Consider the following 23,225-nt stretch of genomic DNA (forward strand, 5'->3'; position numbering starts at 1 on the left):
TTCCATTTGTTTGCTCCCACGGTTTCCACGTGAACTGGAGCCACAGGCGTACTAAACCAGCAGAGGCGCGGTGGCCAGGGCGTTCCATGGAACGGGAAGGGGTACAGGTGACCGGATGGCTTGATGGACTCATAGCTGGACACTGGGAGGAGGGTGGGGGCTGACCCCACTCTGGCCCACAGGTCAGCATCAGGCCGGGGTCAAGTCTACCGTGTGCGACCCGGTGTGTGACTAAGTACTTAGAGAAGAAGCCGAAAAAATGATTACTGGGGTCAGAGAGGATGGCAAGGGGCAATGAACGGGCAGAGTCCCAAGCTCTCCGTGGGGTCCTCCACGCTCACGGTGCCCACCCTGCGCCTGTGGGCTGAGCTGCCGTTCGGTGCAGCAGAACCAGGAAATCACTCCTGGTTGGTTGAGCCAGTGGGCTCCCAGGCCATTCATAAATGATGAGTGGTTGCCACAGCAACAGCCCCGGCCCATATTTCATCTCCTGGCCAGCTCTAGCAACTCTGCAGAAAACCAGCTGAAAAGGAAGGGGCCTCAGCCTCCCCACTCCACGGTGGCAAGACCCACAGGGCTCTGAGTGTGGGGCCCACATGGCCCAGGTGAGACCAGGGTTTGGTGGGAAGAGAGAGCTGGTTTGGGACAAGAAGAGTGGCTGCCAGCACAGTTTGGGGACTGAAGGTGGCCAAATTCCACTCTGGGCTTTGACCTCATACATGGGTTCCATTGTCTGTGTCCTGTGACCCCCGCCCCAAGTCTCAGTTTCTTCATCTATAAAATGGACAGAGAATAGTACCTGTCCCAGTGGGCTTTTTGAAAATGAAAAGTGATTAAGGCTGGATGCAATGGTTCATGCCTGTAATCCCAGCACTTTGAGGGGCTGAGGGGGGCAGATCATGGGGTCAGGAGATTGAGACCTCCCGGGCCAACATGGTAAAACCCTGTCTCTACTAAAAATACAAAAAATTAGCTGGGCGTGGTGGCGGGCGCCTATAGTCCCAGCTACTCAGGAGGCTGAGGCAGGAGAATGGTGTGAACCCGGGAGGCAAAGCTTGCAGTGAGCCGAGATCACGCCACCGCACTCCAGCCTGGGTGATAGAGCAAGATTCCATCTCAAAAAAGAAGGAAGGAAGGAAGGAAGGAAGGAAGGAAGGAAGGAAGGAAGGAAGGAAGGAAGGAAGGAAGGAAGGAAGGAAGGAAGGAAGGAAGGAAGGAAGGAAGGAGAGAAAAGAAAGGAAGGAAAGGAAAGGAAGGAAGGAAGGAAGGAAAGAAGGGAGGGAGGGAGGGAGGGAGGGAGGGAGGGAGGGAAGGAAGGAAGAGAGAGAGAGAGAGAAAGAAAAAAAGAAAAGAAAGAAAGAAAGAAAGAAAGAAAGAAAGAAAGAAGGAAGAAGGAAGGAAGGAAGGAAGGAAGGAAGGAAGGAAGGAAGGAAGGAAGGAAGGAAGGAAGGAAGGAAAGAAAGAGAGAAAGAGAGAGAGATGGAATAACAGGTGTGAGGCCACTGCGCTCAGCCAAGAATAGGGCTTAAATATAAGAATACAAGAATATTTTCCACCTTCTTGAACAACATAATTTAATATTTCTTGCCATTCGTGTGGCTGGCGATTAATAGTTTCAGCTTCGAATGTCTGAGAAGTCTATTTCCCCTTCAGTTTTGAAAGGTGTTTGGGGCCAGGTATGGTGGCTCACGCCCGTAATGCCAGCTTTTTGGGAGGCCAAGGCGGGTGAATCACCTGAGGTCAGGAGTTCTAGACCAGCCTGGCCAACATGGTGAAACCCCATCTCTACTAAAACTACAAAAATTAGCTGGGACTGGTGGTGCGCACCTGTAATCCCAGCTGCTCGGGAGGATGAGACAGGAGAATCGCTTGAACACGAGAGGCAGAGGTTGCAGTGAGTCAAGATCGGGCCTCTGCACTCCAGTCTGGGCAACAGAGTGAGACTCCACCTCAAGCAATAATAATAATAATAATAGTTTTAAAAAGAAAGGCGTTTTGATGGGGCATGGACTCTAGACTGGCAGTTCTGTTTTGTGTTTCTTTCTGTGTGTTGAAGATCTTGTCCCTCGGTCCCCTCGCTTGTCTTGGCTGGGAAACTGCTGCTGTCCTTGTTCCTCGGAATGTCACGCATCCTTTTTCTCTGACTCTTCTTAAAGCTTTCTCTGTATCATTGGTTTTGACAATTTGATGATCACATCTTTTTGCAGATTTTTTTCATGCTTCTTGTGCTTGCGGTTCGCTGAGCTTCCCAGATCCCTGGATCTATGGTTTTTATCAAACTGGAAATTCATCAGCCATTGTTTCTGCAGATGTTTTATGTGCTCCTCTCTTCCCTCGCAGGGAACGTAGTGGAGCAGATCTTCAGCTGCTCTGATGCACCGTTCAAATGTTTGAGGGGTTTTTTCTCTCCATGTTTCATTTGTAAGCCAAAAATAAAATTCTAAGGCCCCCCAGCCATCTGAATGGACTGCCTCCTTGGCCAGGACACTCTAAAATTTAACCTGAAAGACTGGTTCAGGTCTTGACCCTGGACAGGAAGTAGTGGTCGGGCTTGCCTCATTACAACCTCCAGCACAATCAACACAGACGTTAAATCTGATAAAAAGCATTTAGGAGGCCAGGTGAGGTGGCTCACACCTATTATCCCAGCACTTTGGGAGGCTGAGGCGTGTGGATCACCTGAGGTCAGGAGTTCAACTCCAGCCTGGTCAACATGGTGAAACCCCATCTCTACTAAAAAAAAATACAAAAATTAGCTGGGTGTGGTGGTGTGCCCCTATAATCCCAGCTGCTTGGGAGGCTGAGGCAGGAGAATCACTTGAATGTGGAAGGCGGAGGTTGCAGTGAGCCAAGATCGCACCATTGCACTCCAGCCTGGGCAACAAGAGTGAAACTCAATCACAAAAAAAAAAAAAAAAAAAAAAGCCTTTCTTTTCTTTTTTAGGATCTATTCTCTCTGAAGCCTGCTGCCTGGGGGCCTCATCTGCAAGATCAAACTTTGGTCTCTGCAACCTCTTATCATAGTCCAGATAGCCCAGATATTCCTCTCTATAGATAATAACTCTTCCAGCCAATTGCCAGTCACAAAATGTTTTAATCTACCTATCACTTGTAAGCGCCACCCTCTGAGTTGTCCCACCTTTCTGGACCGAATCAATGTGTCACCTCAAGACCTCCTGAGGCCCGTGTCATGGGACATGGTCACTCACATTTGGCTCAGAATAAATATCTTCAAATATTTTTCAGAGCTTGACTCTATTCATCAACACATTTCAGGTATCTTTTTGACACAGGGATTTTTTCTCGGTCACTTTGCAAGCTGGGGACCTCCCGTTGGTGATGCCCCACCCAGGCATCACTCAGCCACACTACCTGCTCTAGGAGGTAGCCCACTCACTCAGCCCACCCGGGCCAGGTTTGGCTTGAGTGCCAGTTCCTAGGTTCTTGTCCCACACCCAAGAAGAATGAGGATGCGCTGACAGTTGAAGGGTGAGCAAGGCAGGGAGTTCCACTGAGAGATGAAACAGCTTTCAGCAGAAAGGGGTGGTCTCCCTACCTGAAGGCGGGAAGGTCCTCCGTGTGTCTGGGTCCAGGGTCATTTATGGATTCAGAATGGGGAGTGCATGCAGATTGGTTTGTGAATATGTAAAAAGGGTTAAAGCAAAGACACCACTCAAAGGTGGGCACAACAGCGTAGAAAACCAATTGGGAAAGAGTAAGTACATGTAAAATAGGAGAAGGGTGGGGACCAATCAGAAGAAAGCACATCAAATGGGAAAACAAGCTCTTAATCCAGTCGGAGGGTTTCATTCGTACATAGCTTGGCTTTCAGGCTCTAAACTGTCTTTGACTTGGAGGTGGGACTTCACCAGGACCCGCCCCATCTGCCTGGGCAATTAGCTGCCTCCTGTCCTTATCACTTTTTGCTATCTTCAAGTTCACTCATCTTTTCTTCAGCAACATTTAATACCACCCATTGTGTTTTTCATCTCTGACACTGTAATTCTCATCTCAGACACTGTAGTTCTCATCTCAGACACTGTAGTTCTCATCTCTAGAAGCTTGATTTTTGTGTCTTTTATAGTTTTCATACCTGTACTTAATGTGTTTGGCCCTTCCTCCAGCTCTCCAAACAGATAGAACACAGTTCTAACAACCGTTTCAATATCTTTGCTGATTTTAACATCTGTGTTAGTTCTCAATTGGTTGATCTCTCTTCTCTTTGTGTGTTACATTTTCCTGGCTTTTTGTTGAATTTTTTAATCAAATGCCCAACACTGTAAAGTCCACGAGTGCTGAATATGTTTGTATTCATGTAAATATACTTGAGATCAGAGATGAGTTTATTCTGAAAGAGTTTAATCCTCTCAGGTCTTGCTTTTAAGCTTTATCACGAGGGACCAGAATCATGTTTAATCTAGGTTTCACGACTCCTTGGCACTGAGGCAAGATCCTCCTGAGAACTCTACCCAGAGATTCATGAGTCATGGGGTTTTCCCATCTGGCCAGAGGGAACAAGCACTGCTCCCAGCTTGATCAGCCCTGAGCACGTGAGCACAGCTTCACCTACCACCCTCAGAGGATCCCTTCCTCCCTCCCTAAGCCTCCCCCGTGTGGATGCCTCCTCTTCCCTGCAGCTCTCTCCCCTCCAGCACGCTGCCTTATGAACTCCCGATGTCCTGACCTCCCCAGACCTCAGGTCCACTTCCTTGTTGACGAAAAGAGTCAAACTTTGTAAGATATTTTAAGAGATTGATTCTGAGCCAAATAGGAGTGGCCATGGCCCATGACATAGCCCTCAGGAGGTCCTGAGAAGGTGTGCCCAAGGTGGTCCGGGCACGGCGTTTGCTTTCATACATTTTAGGGAGACACAAGATATCAATCAAGTACATTTAAGATATACATTGGTTGGGTCCAGAAAGGTGGGACAACTCAAAGGGGAACATGGGGGTTCGGGGGGCACTTTCAGGTTACAGGTAGTTTTCAAATTTTTCAATTGGCAATTGGTTGAAAGACTTATCAATAGAAAGGAATGTCTGGGTTGCGATACGCGGCTGTGGAGACCAGGCCTCCAGGCAGCAGGCTTGGGAGAGAATAGATTGTAAATGCTTCTTATCAGACTAGAGGTCTGCATTGATGTAATGATGTGGAATGAGGCATGTCGGACCCCCGCTTCCCATCATGGCCTGAGCCAGTCTTTCAGGTTAAACTATAGAGCACCCTGGCCGAGGAGGAAGTCCATGCAGATGCTTGGGGGATGCCTTCGCATTTCATTTTCGGTTGACATCCTCAACTCAGGGCATCTACGGGCCCTTCCTTGGTTTCCCCTCTCTGCGCCACTGCCTGAAAACTCCCCCGAAGCAGCCCTCGGGAGTCCCTGTCCTCTATGGCCCAATGCCAGTGTCTTTAAGAGCTGTGTCTCACATATTGAGTCTGGATTTGGGAGACGAGGGGGTCACGGAGACTTTGGGGCAGGTTCCCACCGAGACCATCACAGCTCTGAGTTCGACGTATGGGAACACGTAGTCACCAGAGCCGGCCCAAGCCCACGTCACCCCAGCAGCATCCCCGTCTCCACTCTAAGGGGAGATGAGGACAACATGAAAACAGGATGCGTCTCGTGTCTCACACCCACCGGGTCTTGCCTTTCAGCCTCGGTCTCGTTGCTCACCACATGACGGGTGGTCCTCGCCTCCTGGTGCTCCTCAGAGTGTGGGTGCTGCAGGCCTGCAGAGGCTCTTTGTGAGCTGGGGAAGGAGCAGTGGTCAGGCAAGCCCAGAGCTTAGGGGTTCTGGACCCATCAGAAGGATGGAGCCCCGCAGGGGAGCTGGAAGCGCCTCCTGAGCTCCAGCTGCCCTGCCAATCAGGGGCCAGGAGGCAGGTGTGGAAGCCCCAGAAAAAAGGAAGGAGAAAGTCTCCCCAGGCCCCGGGGCTTTGCAATTTGACCTACTTCCTTCTCACTGTCATGACTGTGTGCAGACAGGGACTGGAGACCTGGAAGGATTAGGCCCAGCCTGCACTCTCCCCGGGTCCCAGCTGGCTCTACCTTCCTGCTAGGCCCATGGCACTGGGCACCATGGTGCCATTTCTGGACAAGGGGCCTGGCAGCTTCTCCCCAGTTCTGACCCTCTCTTGTCTCCTAGGCTTCCCTGAGACCCAGAAGAGACAAACCAAGCCACCGATCCACAGCCAATGGGCCTCTGTAATAAAAAAGGTACCAAGAGTCCATGAAATGTTTAACACTGCGTTTTACTACTAACAAGTGAGGCAGAAGCCAGCACCTTCTGAGAAAGGATTTTCCAGGCATTTTACAGATCAAAGTCATAGAATAAAATAAATATGACCAGAGAGGGTTGTGAGGAGCAAGGAGTTCTGTCAAAGAAAGAGCTCATACGAAGAAGGAGGGGGGAAGAGCTGGAGGGGCTGCTGGGAGCACGGCTCTCCGTGTGCCATTTGCAGACTCTCCCCATAGCCCATGCAATCTTGAAGGGCAGAGAGGCCCCTGGGGGCCTCTTCTCCCCCACAGCTGGTCATAACCGTGTCCCACTACTGACAGACAGGTCTGTTCACGTCTTCAATGCCCAGATAAAAACACTGAGGTCCTGAGAGCTGCAATGATGTGTCCGAGGTCCCACAGGGTGGTGGAGATAGGCCTGAGCCTGTGTGACTCCCAGCCCTGCTCCTCGCTCAGCCCCAGGAGCCTCCAGGGCGGTGACCTCATCCTCCCTCAGTGGGTTCAACCAAACACTGTCACCTCTGTCCGTCCAAATTCATGGCCCCTGGGTTTCTAGAAAAGTGGAGCACACAGTCGGTCTGACGCTGACCCCTTCTCCAGGAAGAAGCCCCAGAGGTGAGCTACAGACAGCCGTCCCCTGGAGTCATGGCTCCCAGGCAGGGCTGGTGTCCTGGCTGCTGCCTCCAGCCCCAGCAGCCGCACGGCCTGCTGTCGCCTTCCCGAAGGTCTTAGCCTTTGGATGACAGGCCCACGTTTCCACTGGGCACTGGACACTGCTGGTTGTGCAGCTGACCTTGGTCCCAGGAAAGGAAAGGTTTTTCCTGAACTCCCGACACCAACAAGGATCCCGGCACCACCCCACACCAGCGAGGATCCTGGCACCACCCCACACCAGCGAGGATCCTGGCACCACCCCACACCAGCGAGGATCCTGGCACCACCCCACACCAGCGAGGATCCTGGCACCACCCCACACCCAACGAGGTGTCTCGTGGAAGGTTTTTTGCATCCTATTCTCACCACAAGGGCAGGACAAGAAATGAGGGAGGAGGTGGGCAGAGAGGTGGTGGCCCATGGAGGGACTCGGTGGGGGAGAAATGAGGCAGTGCCTTGCTCTAGGGAAGGAGGGGGAGCCACCAGTCTGGGGGGCAGGAGATACAGAAGATGAGTCCAGACCACAGCTTCTGCAGGGAGTCCTCTCCGCTCCCACCCCTGGGACCCCTAAGGTCCTCCCAACTTCTACCCTGGACAGCTCAACCTCCAGAGTGGGACTGGAGTCACGTCCGTCCCCAGCCCAGAGGGCAGGGGTCTCCCAGGACTGCCCCCGCTTTGGGGATGGTCCCAGGCCTGCTCAGGCGGCCTGCCTGCTCTCTGCAGAGGCTCTGACCAACCCGGATAGCACCAGGGCCTCTGGGACTGAGCTCAGTGGTAGGGACCAGAGGACAGCATGCAGGTGCCCCTAACTAAGCTAATGTTCACCAGATGTGGTGCTGGGTGCTGGATGCAGGAGATGTGGAGAGGAGCCAAAGGAGGGGGCAGCCATGGGGGTAGGGTGGGGGTTCTCCAGGCAGGTGGACCCCGGCTGTGCCCTAAAGGAAGGCAGGTGAGGGCACTAGGGCACAGCATGGCCAGAGGCAGCCGCACCCAGCGTGTTCCATGGATGGCGTAGCTGGAGCAGGTGTCTTGGAGGGTTGGGGGTTGGTCCCAAGAGGCAAGACCAAAAGCCCAGGGTCTCAAATACCAGCCTGAGCCATGAGGAATGTTCCAGCTTTGTGGGCACCATCGGCAGCTTTAGGCTGGAGAGGATGAAGGCAGGATGCTAGGAGCTTCGGTGAGGCAGTCAGGAGGGCGGGAATGTGGGGATAGAGCTAGGGGTCCTGCAGGGTGTCAGGATCTCGTGCAGAGGGTGAGGGAGAAGGTGGCATCCCCGGGGGCCCATCGGACTCACCCCCTCTCCAGCACTGTAGCGTGAACAAGTAACTTCCTCCTGGATGCCATGAAGTGCTCTGCCCAGTGTGGTGTGATCCAGAGGTAAGGGGACCCCTGCCCCTCAAAGAACCCTGTCAAAGCGGCTCAACCCCGATTCTGAGTTCCCAGGAAGCCTCAGACCTTGTGGGTGTCTGAGCCCCTCTTCTGTATGTGCCACGGGCGCTGTACACAACATCGCACCCCAAGAGACAGATATCCACGGGGCACCCACTCCACACCACGAAGATCATCGCCACGGACACCTGCGCCAGCTCCTCTCCTCCGGGCGGCTGCACCGAGGCTTCCCAAAGCAGGCACTCCTGCCTCAGGGCGCTGGGGCAGATCGTGGGATGCCCGTGCCCTCCTTACCCCAAGACTTCTTTATGCAACCTGAATCTATCCCAGGGTCTGCCAAGGTCCGGTTCAAAGACCCACAGTCCAACCACCGAAATGCACTAATAAAAGAAATTCTGGTCTTTATTTAGGCTTCTTTAAAAAGATTGAATCCACTTGATTCATGGAGCACAGAGACTCCACAAAGTCCTTGGATTTTCTGTTTCTTCTCTCACACCCCACATATGTTCCAGAGCCCCCTGCCCTCTGAAGCCCCCAAAATCTCCCTCCCCGAACCCGAGTCCCTGCCGCCTGCTCTCTCAGCCCCTTGGGCTTTCAACCTTGTGTGGTTTCATGGCCTCTGTGCCCACACCCAGGTGCTTCGTGACACCAGGAGTCCGGGAGACCAGCCCCACGCCAACCTCTGGCCTCCTGCCTCCTCCCCACCTCTCCTGCCCTCTCCCCATACCCCCTCACCCACCAGCAGCCAGACTGCCAAGCCCCAAACTCCCCACAGAGGGCAGAGCCCATGGGCCACCCTGGGAGAGAAGGCTGTCTGTGCATGTGTTAGGAAATCTTGTCTCCAACACACTGGAGGGTATTGATTTTCTGTTGTCCCCCAGGGTCCCACTCTTAATGGCCAGGTCTCTGCTTCTGCCTATCTCCTCTCAGGCAGCCCCTAGAAATGGGATGATTCCATCCTGGAACAGCAGGACCGCACGGGCCAGGAGTTCCAGACTGGGAACAAGAGGAGAAAGTGGAGAGGCCAGGAAGTGTCCCTCAGGGAGGACCTGGGACCAACACTACCTCCCTCCACATCCCTCCACAAGGAAGGGGAGAGCAGGACGCCACCTCCACTCCACAAGCTCTTCGGTAGGAAGGAGGGAAGCGTCAATGTGTTGGTGAGGCCTGGCTGGCCCCACTGCCCCAGCCCCAGTGGGGTGAGCCTGCCCCACCGCCCACCCACAGAGGCAGCATCCACAAGTTGGAGCCAGATGACACAGCCAGGTCCTTGCCCAGGTCAACCAGACCCGGCCAGGGCAGTCAGGCCCGTGACTAATGGCCTTCCCTGCTGAGGCCCTTTGGCTTCCTAGCTTTTCTAATGCAGCTGTGAGCCTGAACCTCTAATTATCGCCTTCAGTGATCTGCCAGGCCAGGCTGCCCTCCACGGAGCTCCTGACTGCTCTGCTCTCGTCCTGCCAGAGGCCAGAGCAGGTGCTTCCAAGAGCACAGACCTCAAGCGGTCAGGGGAAGCGAGGAAAAGAAGTGAGATAGCTGAGTCAGGGGTCACCAGGTGCCCTGGGCATGGCCTGCCTTGCCTGACACCGTAGCTCCCCAGCTCGGCAAAGGACCCTTCTCCTCCCACATGCCTGAGACCCTGTCTCCTGGCCCCGCTTCCCACCCAGTCCCTCATCAGCCAGAACAGGGGCCAGACCACAAAGGGGCCTCCCATGGCCCCTCCTGCCCACTGCTCTGGGAATGGCTGGGCCCCCTCTGGGCCCCCACACCCAACCCGGCCCCCGGCTGGTGCCCACCTCGCCTGTCTCTAGACCTTGGGATGCCTGCTCCCCTGTCTCTTCATCTGAATGTCTCCTGTGGAGCCTCTGATTTCAGCTGAGAAGCTGCCTCCCCGCATGACTCGCCTGTACCCCAAGGGTACCCCACAGTCTCCAGGGCTCCCCCGTCTTTGAAGGGATCACCCAGGAGTGCAACTGTCCCATTTCTTCTCTGTCCCCCACCCGCTGTGAGCACCAGGAGGGCAGCCGAGGGTCTGCCGTGTTCATGGCTATGGAGGGGCCCCTCTACAGCCCCCAGTGCCTGGGACACTTGGGTTGCCACAGCGGACGGGGAGCCGCTGCATCGAGTGGTCAGAGGCCGGGGAAGCTGCTCAACCCCCAACAACGCACAGGCCGGCCCCTCGCAACCAAGGATGGCCCAGTCCCAAAGGGCAAGAGTGCCTCCAAGGACAGACCCGAGACTGTCTCTCCACGGGCCCAGGGCCCGGCCCGCGGTGGGAGCTCAAGGGTGTGTACAGTGACCAACTGAGCCTCCAGCTCATTAGCAGGTGCTCGGCTCAATGCCTTTCCAAGGCCGGGAGGGATGACATGTATCTTAAGAACACCACACACACACACACACACACACACACACCCCAAAGCACTGTTTGCCAAAGTAAACAGCCTGGCAGGAGACACCATCGCTGCATCCAGGGCACTGCCCTCCACCATTCTGCCCATGCCCACACTCCATGTGCTTAACCTGGCCCTGTGTGGGTGGAAACCACACCCACGGGACACCAGTGCTTTCAACTCCGGAGCCCTGTGCCCTCCCACTGCACCGTCCTTGCTCCCCCACCTGCGCCCTCCCACTGCACCGTCCCTGCTCCCTCAGAGGAGGAGTTGAAGCACACAGAACTCGAGGCCCCATCCCAGCCCTGCCCCTGCAGGCTCTGCCGTGCACGCTCACTGACACCTGGGCCCCAGTCTTCACTTCTAGGAGGCAGCAAGGGGCCCTGCCTTGCCCCTCCCAGGATGGACGGTCACAGGAACTGAACAAAACACTAAAGACAGAAGCACCTCCCGAACTGTAAGGTGTTGTGCCCCCGGGAGGAGCGTCCCAGGTCCCACTGACCTCACCAGGCTGCCCCTTCACAAGGATACTAGCCCGCTGGGCGTCTTGTGGGGCAGGAGCCCAAGGCCCACATATGCATCTGCCCACTATGCAGGGAGCAAGGCAGCCCACAGGCTCCAGCGTGCTCAGGGAAGCGAAGGAACCAGGCAGATGGCTCGTGGGCAGGTTGGCAGCACCACCCCCATGTGGGCGGTCAACACGGACACTTGTGCTGTCTCCTCCTCATCATATCAAAAGACACCATGGGCAGAGCTAGTTTCGCCCAGGAGACGAGGCCTCCAGTATCTTAGCTTTGTTCTCCAGGAAGCCCCACCCCTCCACATGGCACAACCTCCCTAACCCTCTTAGCACTCAGTGCTGCTGGCAGCCAACCCTTCTCCACCTGGACGGGGGCAGCCACTTTGCTTGTCTGTCACCCCAGCAGACTGTGGCTCTGTGAGGGCAGAGACTGGACCTGGCTCTTTCCCTCTGAGTCTTTTTCTCCCAACCCCCAGCTCTAGACTGGCGTGTTTGAGTTATTCAAGGAAAACGTGTAGAATGAGGGGATGCAAGTGTGGATGGGTGGATGGATGGATGGGTGGATGGATGGGTGGATGGATGGATGGGTGGATGGATGGGTGGATGGATGGATGGATGGATGGATGGAAGGGTGGATGGATGAGTGGGTAGATGAGTGGTGGATGGGTGGATGGAAGAGTGGATGGGTGGTGGATGGAAGGGTGGATGGATGGATGAGTGGGTAGATGGGTGATGGATGGAAAGGTGGATGGATGAGTGGGTAGATGGGTGATGGATGGAAGGGTGGATGGATGAGTGGGTAGATGAGTGGTGGATGAGTGGATGGAAAGGTGGATGGGTGGTGGATGGAAGGGTGGATGGATGGATGAGTGGGTAGATGGGTGATGGATGAAAGGGTGGATGGATGAGTGGGTAGATGGGTGATGGATGGAAGGGTGGATGGATGAGTGGGTAGATGAGTGGTGGATAGGTGGATGGAAGGGTGGATGGGTGGTGAATGGAAGGGTGGATGGATGGATGGAAGGGTGGATGGGTGGTGGATGGAAGGGTGGATGGGTGGTGGATGGAAGGGTGGATGGATGGATGGATGGATGGATGAGTGGGTAGATGGGTGGTGGATGGGTGATGGATGGAAGGGTGGATGGGTGGTGGATGGAAGGGTGGATGGATGAGTGGTGGATGGATGGATAGAAAGGTGGGTGGATGCGTGTACGCATGCACAAGTGAATGGGTGGATGCAAGGATGGGTGTGTGGACAGATGGATACATGGATGGATGGATGGATGGATGGCATGGAGAAAGAGTGAATGGACAGGTGGATGGTTTCTCAGCACATAAGCAGAGGGACTGTGTACTGTGCAGAGGAGCAGGAGGTACACAGAGGCAAGACCTGGGCCTGGAGCCAAGACAGGAGGCCTAAGGACAACGAGCCCAGATAAGCAAGACATGTGCCAAGCAGAGCCAAGAGCCAAGAGTAATTAAGCCAGCGTGCACAGCCCTGGAGCCCCAGCAGCCCTGTCTTCATTAAGGTGCTGACCAGGGAAATCTCATCAGAGATAGAAATTCTGGCTTGGGCTGCTTCCAGCCCTGGCCCTGTCACCTTCCCCATAGAATGTCTCCTAATTTGGCCAGAGCCCTGGGGCAACCCTGCCTGCAGAAAATCTCCAGGGTTGAAAAAACCCCTGAGCCCAGAGCAGGGTGGTATCCCTGCCTGGGATGACTCACTTGACCCTCTGAGGCCTCCACGTGTCCTCTCCCTTCACCAAGTAAAATTCAAGGACCCAAATGCCATTAATTCCAAAAACGTCCCTCTCAGGGCTGCTCAGAGCCGCCGTTGGCAGGCTTGGCCATCACCATAGCCCTGGCCTCCTGGAGTTGGCAGGCTCCAGGACGCTTCCCATGCCCCCACAAACCCCGCTCACTGAGCCCCACACAAGGCTGTTGGTTAGGCCTCCATCTCCTCAGTTAAATGGATGGGGAAACTAAGGCTCAATGAGATAAAGGAAACTGCCTTGGCCAAGAGTGCACGGCCCAGAGTGGCTGAGCCGACCCCAGACTCGGGCCTGCTGCAGGCAGCTGGGCAAGGTCCCTTTCACGAACGCAGTGACCTTGGGGTTACCTGCTGAGGCTTGACACGCTGACCTGGGGGGACTTGAGTGTCCACCTGTTGAAACTGGACATTCCCAGTCTTGAACCCTGAGTGCACCTGGGATCTGGGAGGTGGGAAAGAATCTGGGAGGTGAGAGAGAGCATTGAGGACCTTCCAGCACTCTGAGCCCACCCCCAGAAGCCTGTCAACACCTGGGACACATGGACTTCCCTAACACGGGGGTCCCCAAACTCCAGGTCACAGACAGGTACTGCTCCATGGCCTGTTAGGAACCGGGCCACACAGCAGGAGGTGAGCGACGGCCGAACGAGCGTGACTGCCTGAGCTCCACCTCCTGTCAGATCAGTGGCGGCATTAGATTCTTGTAGGAGCAAGAACCCTATGGTGAACTGCACATACGAGGGATCTAGGTTGCACGCTCCTGGTGAGAATCTCATGCCTGATGATCTGAGGTGAAACAGGTTCATCCCGAAACCACCCTCACCCTCTCCATGGAAAAATTGTCTTCCACGAAACCCATCCCTGGTGCCATAAAGGTTGGGGGCAGCCGCCTTAACAGACACACACCTGGAAAGTAGGTGTAATTATCACCTTTTACAGGAAGGGTGCCACCAGAGACGTGTCAGCAGCTGGCAGAGAGTGAGACAGAGACAGTGTCCGCAGGACTGAGGCTGGGGCACGAGACACCCCCTTCCAACGCTCACCACACTAGGAGTCAGAGGGGCTTCACACCTGTCTCAGCTTGGATGCACTGTGTGACCCTAGGCAAGTCCCTTCCCCTCTCTGGACCACATCCTCACCTTCTCAAAGCAAGTGGAGTGGAGATCAGCCTCCCCAAGGCCCCTTAGAGCTCCGAGGGTACAGAATTCTGTTCCTGGGCTGCCCTGTATCTCCCCAAGGCCCGTCCACTTCTGGAACTCTGATCATCGGCCTGGGGTCCACAGGGACCTCCCCCAGGGCCCCGGTTTGGTCAGGAAGAACCAGGGCCTGTTGATGGGAAAGGATTGTGAGGTGTAGCCAGCTGATGATTTCTGTGCTTGGTGACCCAGTTTCTCCAGGGGGATTTCTGTGACAAGTTGGAACAAATTAAAATTCATTTGTCTTCCTTTCAGGAGGAGTGCAGCCCAGCAGGGAAGCGCGGCACGACCTCTCCCAGTGCGCCCGGTGCCAAGGCAGTCTGTAGGAAGTGGCACACTGCTGGCACAGGGACAGGGCAGACGCACAGGGTGGAGGCCGTGCCCATCCCAAGCCTCTGCCCTGAGCCAGATCCCTGGTCCCAGCCCCCCCCCAGCGAGGATCGTCCTCACTCAGTCCACGGCAATGATGCCCCTGCATGAAGGAATCTCCCTGTTCCCTCAGGGTGCCTCACCTGGGAGCCTCCTCTGGGCCTGGTGGAGGCCACAACCCAGCGAGGACCTGGCACAGTTGGCAATGTGAGTGGTGGCCCGTGACGCACCTTGTGGTTGTGGTTGTGGTGGAATAACAACACCAGGCCCACACCCGCCTGTTGAATGCTGCAGGCCAGGCACTGGGTTACACTCTTCACCTGGATTATCTCATGTGATTCTCACAGCAAATACACTATCATCCACATTCAGATGGGGATACTGAGGCACGGCACAGCAGACCACACCAGGAGCTATAGAGGCTTTTTCATTCATTTGTTCAACAAATATTTTTGTGCACCTGTTACAAACCATGTCCTGGGCTGGAGGCTGTAGTCGGTTGGACAAGGCAGATGGTCCCCTGGGGCCAGGCTGCGTTGGGGGGACGGGCAACTCAGGGTATGTACAAGTAGCTCCATGACTACAGTGGGGCCACAGGGGGAAATCCCAGGCGCTGGCAAAGCACACAAGCCAGGGTCAAAGACAAGATCCTTGCACCCCATTCTGGACAGGCCAGGTTGTCCCATCACCCTCCATCATGGATAGTGCCCCCCCAGAGGATGGGGTCCTGGAGCCAGTCCTCAAAGGCAGGAGAGTGGACGTCGAGAGAAGGGAAGTCCACGGAGGGCAAGTGCAGCTGCAGGCCGGGGGAGGAGCTGGAGGTGGGAGACGCCTGCACGGAGGGACAGCCCCAAAGGCTCCCGTCTCCAGCAGCTATGACTCTCACAGCTTAGGACCAGGGGCACCCAGGGTCGTCTTTACGAACTTACTCAGCTCACATTTCACGGAGGCCAACCTTGTGCCAGGCATCCCACCAGGCAGGAAGGAGCTGTAGGACACTGCTCAGAGCCCCCGGCGGTCACCCAGGCAGAGGAATACATGGGGATCTTAGGGAACCCCGGGGAAGGGTGAGTCCTGCCCACACCAAGGCCATAGGGTGGGGCCGGGAAGGGAAGCCACACTGGGCAGCTCTGGGGATGCAGGAGCCAGCCAGGCCAGGTGAGCAGCGACCACACTGGGGCACCCGGGCCCAGGGAACTGTGGGTTCTGGTGGAGACAGATGTGGTAAGAGTGAGGAGTTAGGGAGAGGACCTGCTGCCTGAGGGAGCCAGAGGGGGGCCATTCCAGGGTCCAGGCTAGAGTTGGGAGCAACATTGAGCAATGAGGGTGGGAAGAGGAGGTGGAGCATATAGAGGGAGCAGCCAGGCCACCAGCTGTGGAGGTGAGGGGCACCAGGGTAGGGGCTCTGGGAGGAGAGATTTCCAGAGGAAGATGGGAGTTGAGTTTCGGCCCCGATGCGTGTGGAAGCCACTAGGTTGGCTCTGCAGGGGCAGGGCAAGATGCTGGGGTCTGAGGGTGGGTCTGGGAGAACAGTGGGCCTGGCAGACCCATGGGCGACAAGGAGGGGCCTGCATAGCCTCGAAGTGCCAGCACCTGAAGCCCAAGGCGATGGCCAGGGGGAACTGAGGTTGGCCTTGGGCCTGTGTGGGCCCCGTGCCTTGCCCAGCCCCCAGCTCAGCCATGCAGCGAATGCTAGCAGTGCATGTGTCCAGGCTTGGCGTGCAGGTGTCCAGGGCACCCTGAGGGGGGCCCCAAGGTGCAGCAGGAGGCATAGATAGCACATGGCCATGCATGTGGGGTAGAGGAGACGGTACGGGCATGTCCCCCCCCACAGACCAGGAAGCCACTAGAAGCAGGGCACAGGTCTATGCAGGCACGATGTGTGTCCTTGTCCCCAGCAACATAGCCTGGCACAGAGCTGGGCACACTGGCCTGCTCAGGAGCATATGGCCAGTGGGGGCCTTGCCAGAGCTGGGTCCAGACAATGGGACTGGAAGGACTGGCAGCCAGCAGGCTGGGGCCCCAAAGCAAGGATGGCCTGTGCCCCTGTGGGCTGGGAACGGGGCACTCTGGAAGCCCAGGGAGGAAATGGTGGGGGGTTCAGAGGAGGGGTGGGATCTTCCCTGTCATTGCCTGGACGTGACAGAGCAGGAGGTTGAGCAGCTGAGGAAGGGAACAGGATGGGGTGGGTGGGGTCTGAGAGGGAGGAGGAGGCCCCAGGTGTCTGCATACAGGGATGGAAGAGAGGGCGGGATGAGACAAGTTCAGCTCCCCAGGCCCCAGTCCTCCAGCCTCCCTCGTCCACCCATCCACCCACTCACGACTCCCACTTTCATGGTGACGCCTCAGGATGCTCCTCTGAGTCCAGAAGAGCCCCCTCCCCACATCCACCTGGCTCATTCCCTCCTTCCTGCAGGAACGTCACCCGGCAGAGAGGCTCCATCACCGTGTAAAATGATAATAGCCCCCACCCCAGCCTGGCACGCCAGCCCCAGCCTGCCTCAGTTTCCCTCCTGCCCTTCCCGCATTTGTCGTTCTCTCCCGGTGTGGACGTGAACGAAGCCTCCGAGGGGTGGGGACTCTTTCTCCCACGTCCTCTGCTGCCTGCCTGGACTTGCCACCCGACACTGGACAGGCACTTCTGGAAGGAAAGAATGAGTTACAGAAAGTGCCTCTCATGAGGTCTGGGACGGGGCAGTGGATACATAAGTTTTCTCATAAAAATACTGCTGTGAATCCTGCTTGGCGACAGGCAGCCCACAGACGACGAACAGGCAGCCCACAGACACAGAGGCAGCCCACAGACACAGAGGCAGCCCACAGACGACGAACAGGCAGCCCACAGACACAGAGGCAGCCCACAGACACAGAGGCAGCCCACAGACACAGAGGCAGCCCACAGACGACGAACAAGCAGCCCACAGACACAGAGGCAGCCCACAGACACAGAGGCAGCCCACAGACACAGAGGCAGCCCACAGACGACGAACAGGCAACCCACAGACACAGAGGCAGCCCACAGACACAGAGGCAGCCCACAGACACAGAGGCAGCCCACAGACGACGAACAGGCAGCCCACAGACACAGAGGCAGCCCACAGACACAGAGGCAGCCCACAGACGACGAACAGGCAGCCCACAGACACAGAGGCAGCCCACAGACACAGAGGCAGCCCACAGACGACGAACAGGCAGCCCACAGACACAGAGGCAGCCCACAGACGCCTGCCTTGTGGGTGCGAGGGGAGGCAGTTTTGCTGAGAAATGTTAAGAAAAGACCCAACTCCTCCAGCAGCAACTGAGGCAGGCCCGGGGAAGACTGAGGATGCGGATGTGGGTCTGATCACAGGCGACTAGTGGGACTGCTCAGCAGATGCCAATGGCAGGGGTGGCTCCGCTGGACTTCACTGTCTGATTTCCTTGTTTTTTGAGACAGAGTCTCTCTCTGTCTCCCAGGCTGGAGTACAGTGGTGCGATCTCGGCTCACTGCAACCTCCATCTCCCAGGTTCAAGCAATTCTCCTGCCTCAGCCTCCCCAGTAGCTGGGACTACAGGCACCTGCCACCACGCCCGGCTAATTTTTGTATTTTTAGTAGAGATGGGGTTTCGCCATGTTGGCCAGGCTGGTCTCGAACTCCTGACCTCAAGTGATCCTCCCGCCTTGGCCTCCCAAAGTGCTGGGATGACAGGTGTGAGTCACCACGCCCAACCTTAATTTCCTTATTTTCCACAGTAAAGGAGACATTCAATTCTGCCTTTCTGTGCATCAGAGGATCACGGGGTCACTTTGGACTCACTGAGGGATGGAAACTGGAAGGGGGTGAGTCGGGGCTGAAACACAGGTTCCAGAAGAAATGTCCCTCTCTGCAGAAAGAGTGGGACCCTCGGGCTGTGTCAGGAAGACAGAGAGAGAGGAAAGCAAGCAGCCGTGCAGCCCAGGACGGCAGCAGCAGAGAGCGGCTCAGCTGCCCTTGGACACAAGATGTTTTGTGGGTTTTGTAAACTGACACTAATGCCACTGATCCCGGGCCCAGCGCTACACTAAGCTCCTCCAGTGCCAATGTGCTTCATCCCTTGTGTTGACCCTGTGGGGTGGGAACTGCTGCTACCGCATTCTACAGACAAGGAAACAGAGAGTGGAGAAACTCATCCCAGGTCACACAGCCTGTAAGTGGCAGGGCCAGGATTTGAACCCAGAGAGTTCGGTACCAGGGTTCACACCCTGAGCCATTGCACTCCACTTGGGTGTCCACCTGGTCTTGGCCAGAGGAAGGAGAAGACCCCAGACAGCAACTTGAGAGGGTCCATTAATAAAAGTGATGAGGCCAAGTGCGGTGGCTCACGCCTGTAATCCCAGCACTTTGGGAGGCCGAGGCAGACGGATCATCTGAGGTCAGGAGTTCAAGACCAGCCTGGCCAACATGGTGAAACCCCGTCTCTACTGAAAATTCAAAAACTTACCCAAGCGTGGTGGCACATGCCTATAATCCCAGCTACTCGGGAGGCTGAGGCAGGAGAATTGCTTGAACCCGGAAGGCGGAGGCTGCAGTGAGCCGAGATGGTGCTCCCGCCCTCCAGCCTGGGTAACAAGAGTAAAACCCCGTCTCATAAAATACTGCAACTGCTCCACACTGAGCCCAAGGGTGCAAAGCCCCCTCCGACAACCCCTAACCATGATCCGCCTTACCCCTCCCCCACCTGGTCTCACCCCAGGACCTTTGCACTGCCGTGACCTCGACCTGGGCCGCTGGGCCCAGATCTTCACGTGGCTGATCCCTGTGGCCATGACAGTGCCCTCCCGGGGGACATGTGCCCAGCTAGCATGGCCAGGTCCCCCTGCCCTCCTGGAATACTCTGTCCGATATCTTCTCAGGGTTGCCGTAAGTTCCCTTTGCCCACCCTGGTTACGGTTAGACGGTAAACTGTGTAGCAGGGCTCATGTCTGTCATGTTCTCCACGGTCCCCAGAGCCTAGAACAGGGTTGAATAAATGAGCCATTGATCAGTCCATCTGTCAACTTCAGTGCCTCTGGAAACAGGTACTGGAGGCTGACCCCAGCACACAGGCTGGGGATGGGAGAATACAGTGAATTCTGCACAGTCAAGAAAACAGAGGAAGTTAGATCCTGGAGAGGCCGTGTGTCCACCCAGGGGGCCTCCCAGAATGTTAGATCCTGAAGAGGCGGTGTGTCCTCCCTTCGGGTCTACCCAGGGGGCCTCGGGCCACATCTACAGCCTGTCAAGTGCTGTCCATGGCAGGGCCACGCCTTTCCCATCTCCTCCTGTGGCTGGTGCACCTGCCGCTGTTCCACCCCCTGCACCTCCGTCTTTTCCCACCTTCGTACTTAAACCGAAATGTTGGCTCCTCCTGGATCTCGAGCCTGCTGGCCTTCAGATTCAGGCTGAAAATACACATCAGCTCTCCTGGGCCTCCTGCCTGCCGTCTGCAAACATTAGGACTGGCCAGCCGCCGTCATCGCAGGAACCAGCTCCCTCTCGGAAGCCTCTGTCTCTGTGTGTCCACGTCCTTCTGGTTGTGTCTGTCTGGGGAGCCTGACGCACGCGATAAGGAAATCTCGCTATTCCCCCAGAGGGGTCTGACTCTGCCCTGGGCTCAGGCCACAGGCCACTCCTGACCACAAGTCCTGTCACCTCCAAAGGCCACCATCCCAGAGGCTGCTGGGCTGTGTCCTGACCCATGGGCAGCTGGATGGCTTCCCGGGGCTGACCCAGAAGCCCAGAGGCCACCAGCCCTTGCCAGGATTCACACAGGTAGCCAAGGTTGGCGTTTGCCCAGGATGGGCCAATGTCCAGGTTCCAGTTCCCTGGTAGCCAGGAAAACCACATCCAGCCGTCAGCTCCAGCTGCTCCGTGCAGCCCCCAGGGAGCCCCCACTCCATGTCCAACTGCCTTGCTGACTGATAAAGGCAGAAACAAATCCAATTCCACGCTTGACCAAACGCCAGGTGTGTCTGTCCAAGCTCCAGGAGCCCCAGACCACAGGGCTCTCCAACATGGCAGCCTCAAAGCCAGTGCCAGGCCCCACCTGCCCGGATGCTCATGGTCTGTAGCAGGGAGTGGGCTGGGGAGATCTTGAGATGCTCCAGAGTCAAGTGAGGGCGCTGAGCACAGAGGCAGCTTGCACCTCGTCCTCTGGGCTAAGAGCAGGTGGCTCAGGAGAAGTTCGCATAGAGCAAGGTGTCCAATGCCCCAGCAGCAGAACAGTGTCAGGGAGAGGCCCTTCCTATGCATTGTGAAAACTCCCACTCATTGCAAAAAAAAAAAAAAAACCCCCACTGAAAGCAAAAGGATCCTTTGCTTCTGAGAATCACAAAAGGCCCCAGTCGGTGCAATCGACTGCCTGGCCACTTCCATCTCTGTCCTCCTGGCCATTCTGGGGTTCAGGCTGATGCTCCTCGAGGTTACAAAACAACTACCACAGCCCCAGGAATCCCACCCAGATCCAGCAATGCCCAGCAAAAGAAGGGCAGTCTCCAGGCTGGGAACGTAAGATTCCAAGGTGTGCTGGATTCATCCTGTTGGGGGCCACTAACCCTGGGAATGAAGATCCACTCACACCCATGTTTGTTACCAAGGAAGAGGGGCAGTGGTGACTGAGTGTAGGTGCCACCCATGTGTGCCACCAGAAGCTGAGCTGAGTGAATGCCTGGGTCTGGTGGCTTCCTCCACCACCACTGCTGAGTCCCATACGTCCTGTGCAACACAGGCAAGAGGAAGGATAATAGTTCACAAGCACCTGCACTTTTACATGTGTTCATTCATTTCAACATTCCCCATCTGAGGAAACTGCGGCCCAGAGAGGTTGAGCAACTTAGTCAAAGTCACACAGCTGATAAGTCGTAGAACTGATATTGAAGACCCAGCTCTGCAGCCCCAGCCATTGTGCTATGCCCCCTAAACCAGCCAGAAAGCTGGGGGTGGGCCAGCAGGTGGGAAGGGGCTCGGGGCTGGGAGGAAGATGGAGACACAAAGTGACCTGAGTGGGGCTGCTGCCCCGGGGCCCTCCGCCTTCTCCAGCGTATGGGGCGATGGATAAGTAACATCTTCAGCAGAGGCCCTGAGGACTGAGGACTGACCTGCCCCTCTGTCAAGACCTGAAGTCACCAGAGGCCCCCAGGATCTGCCCACTTTAGGAGAAGGGGGAAGGGAGACAGGGGAAGAATCCATGTCTCCCAAAAGTGGGCCAAGAAATGTCCTAAAGTGACTGAATCATCATGAATGGGCAAGATGACGTCTTCCACCATCCATGGACATGGCGGCTTGAGAGTCTGGACCATCCACAGGGAAATGAAAGGGCCTCCCTTGCCCCCTTGATGTCCACACCTGCTCTCTGCATGGGGCTTAGTGCCTGCCAAGGGCTCTCGTGCTCCCACGGGGATTCCAGCTGCCATGGCCATTGCTCCTGGGGCTGCAGGTGGAACGGGCGGGTTCGTGGAGACACCTGGGAAGGGTTTTGCAGGGTTTGGAGTGTGTGAGCTCCTCACCACTGAGCCTGAGGGGCAGGCGTCCGGCTCTGGCTCCCTCCCGGGCCCACTTCCCCAGCTGTGGCAGGAAGGGCCCTGACAGAAGGGGTGCCAACGGTCTGTGTCTCCCACGTATGGTGGGAGCAGGGCATGCTGGCACAGGCCAGGGCTGACAGATAGAGCCAAAGTCGCATGGTTCTGAGCAGGGCAAGAGGCCCAGGACTGAGCCAAGCACAGACACCCACCCTTAGACCCCACGGCCGTCCAGTCCTGCCCTAGCTGTGTAGGTTGAGTGGCCACCCTGAAGCCCACCACCCACAAGGAAGTCTCTGCCCCTTCCAGACTGACCAACCGAGTCCCACACTGCAAGGCATGAGGCCTGGCTTCCCGGGGAGCTGCCCAAGCAGGGAGTCAGTTCCCGTGGGGTAAGTTCTGACCTACAGGACACAGGACCGAGCAGAGGACAGACTGCCCCACCTCTCTGGGATGGATGGTTCCAGGGGCTCCAGGCCGTGTGGGGACGCCTGCTGAGCCATCACCTCTATCCCCCACACACACAGGCCTCCCCACCCCGCTGCTTCACTCCCTCCCCCCTCACTCTCACTCTCCTGGGACCACACTTCTGGCTCTGGGCTGAATCTGGGTTGGCACCCTGTCCCCCAGCAGCTCAGAATGTGGCTGCATTTGGAGACAAGATTTTTACAGAGGTCATTAAGGTACAATAAGGTGATTGGGTAGGCCCTAATCCCACAGGACTGGGGTCCTCATAACAAGAGGAGATGAAGACACAGACACTCAGAGGAATGATCTTGTGAGGACACAGGAGGAGGACGGCCTCGGCAAGCCAAGGAGAGGAGCCTCCAGAGAAGCCAGTCCTGCCCACCAGCACCTCGATTCGGGACTTCCAGCCTCTAGGACTGCAAGAATAAATGTGTGTTATTTGAACCCCAGCCTGGGGTATTTTGGCGCAGCTGCCCAAGCTGACTCACACCTCCCAATTAGGCCCCAACTCCAGCTATTCCCTAAGAAACCCGGGTTCCCCGAGTGGCACCCACAAAGCCCCAAGCATTGCCCTCCTCGCTGCAACAGCTCTGGAAAAGCCCTGTGGATCCAGGAAGAGGCAGGCCCTTCAGAGCCCCATGTCTCCCTTCCTTTCCCTGGAGAGCAGCAGGTCCCCAGGGTCCCGAAATCCAGCTTCTGAGGTGACAGAGGACTGAAAGG

The sequence above is a fragment of the Chlorocebus sabaeus genome, chromosome 12, assembly GCF_047675955.1.
Source record: "Chlorocebus sabaeus isolate Y175 chromosome 12, mChlSab1.0.hap1, whole genome shotgun sequence".
Taxonomy (NCBI): Eukaryota; Metazoa; Chordata; class Mammalia; order Primates; family Cercopithecidae; genus Chlorocebus; species Chlorocebus sabaeus.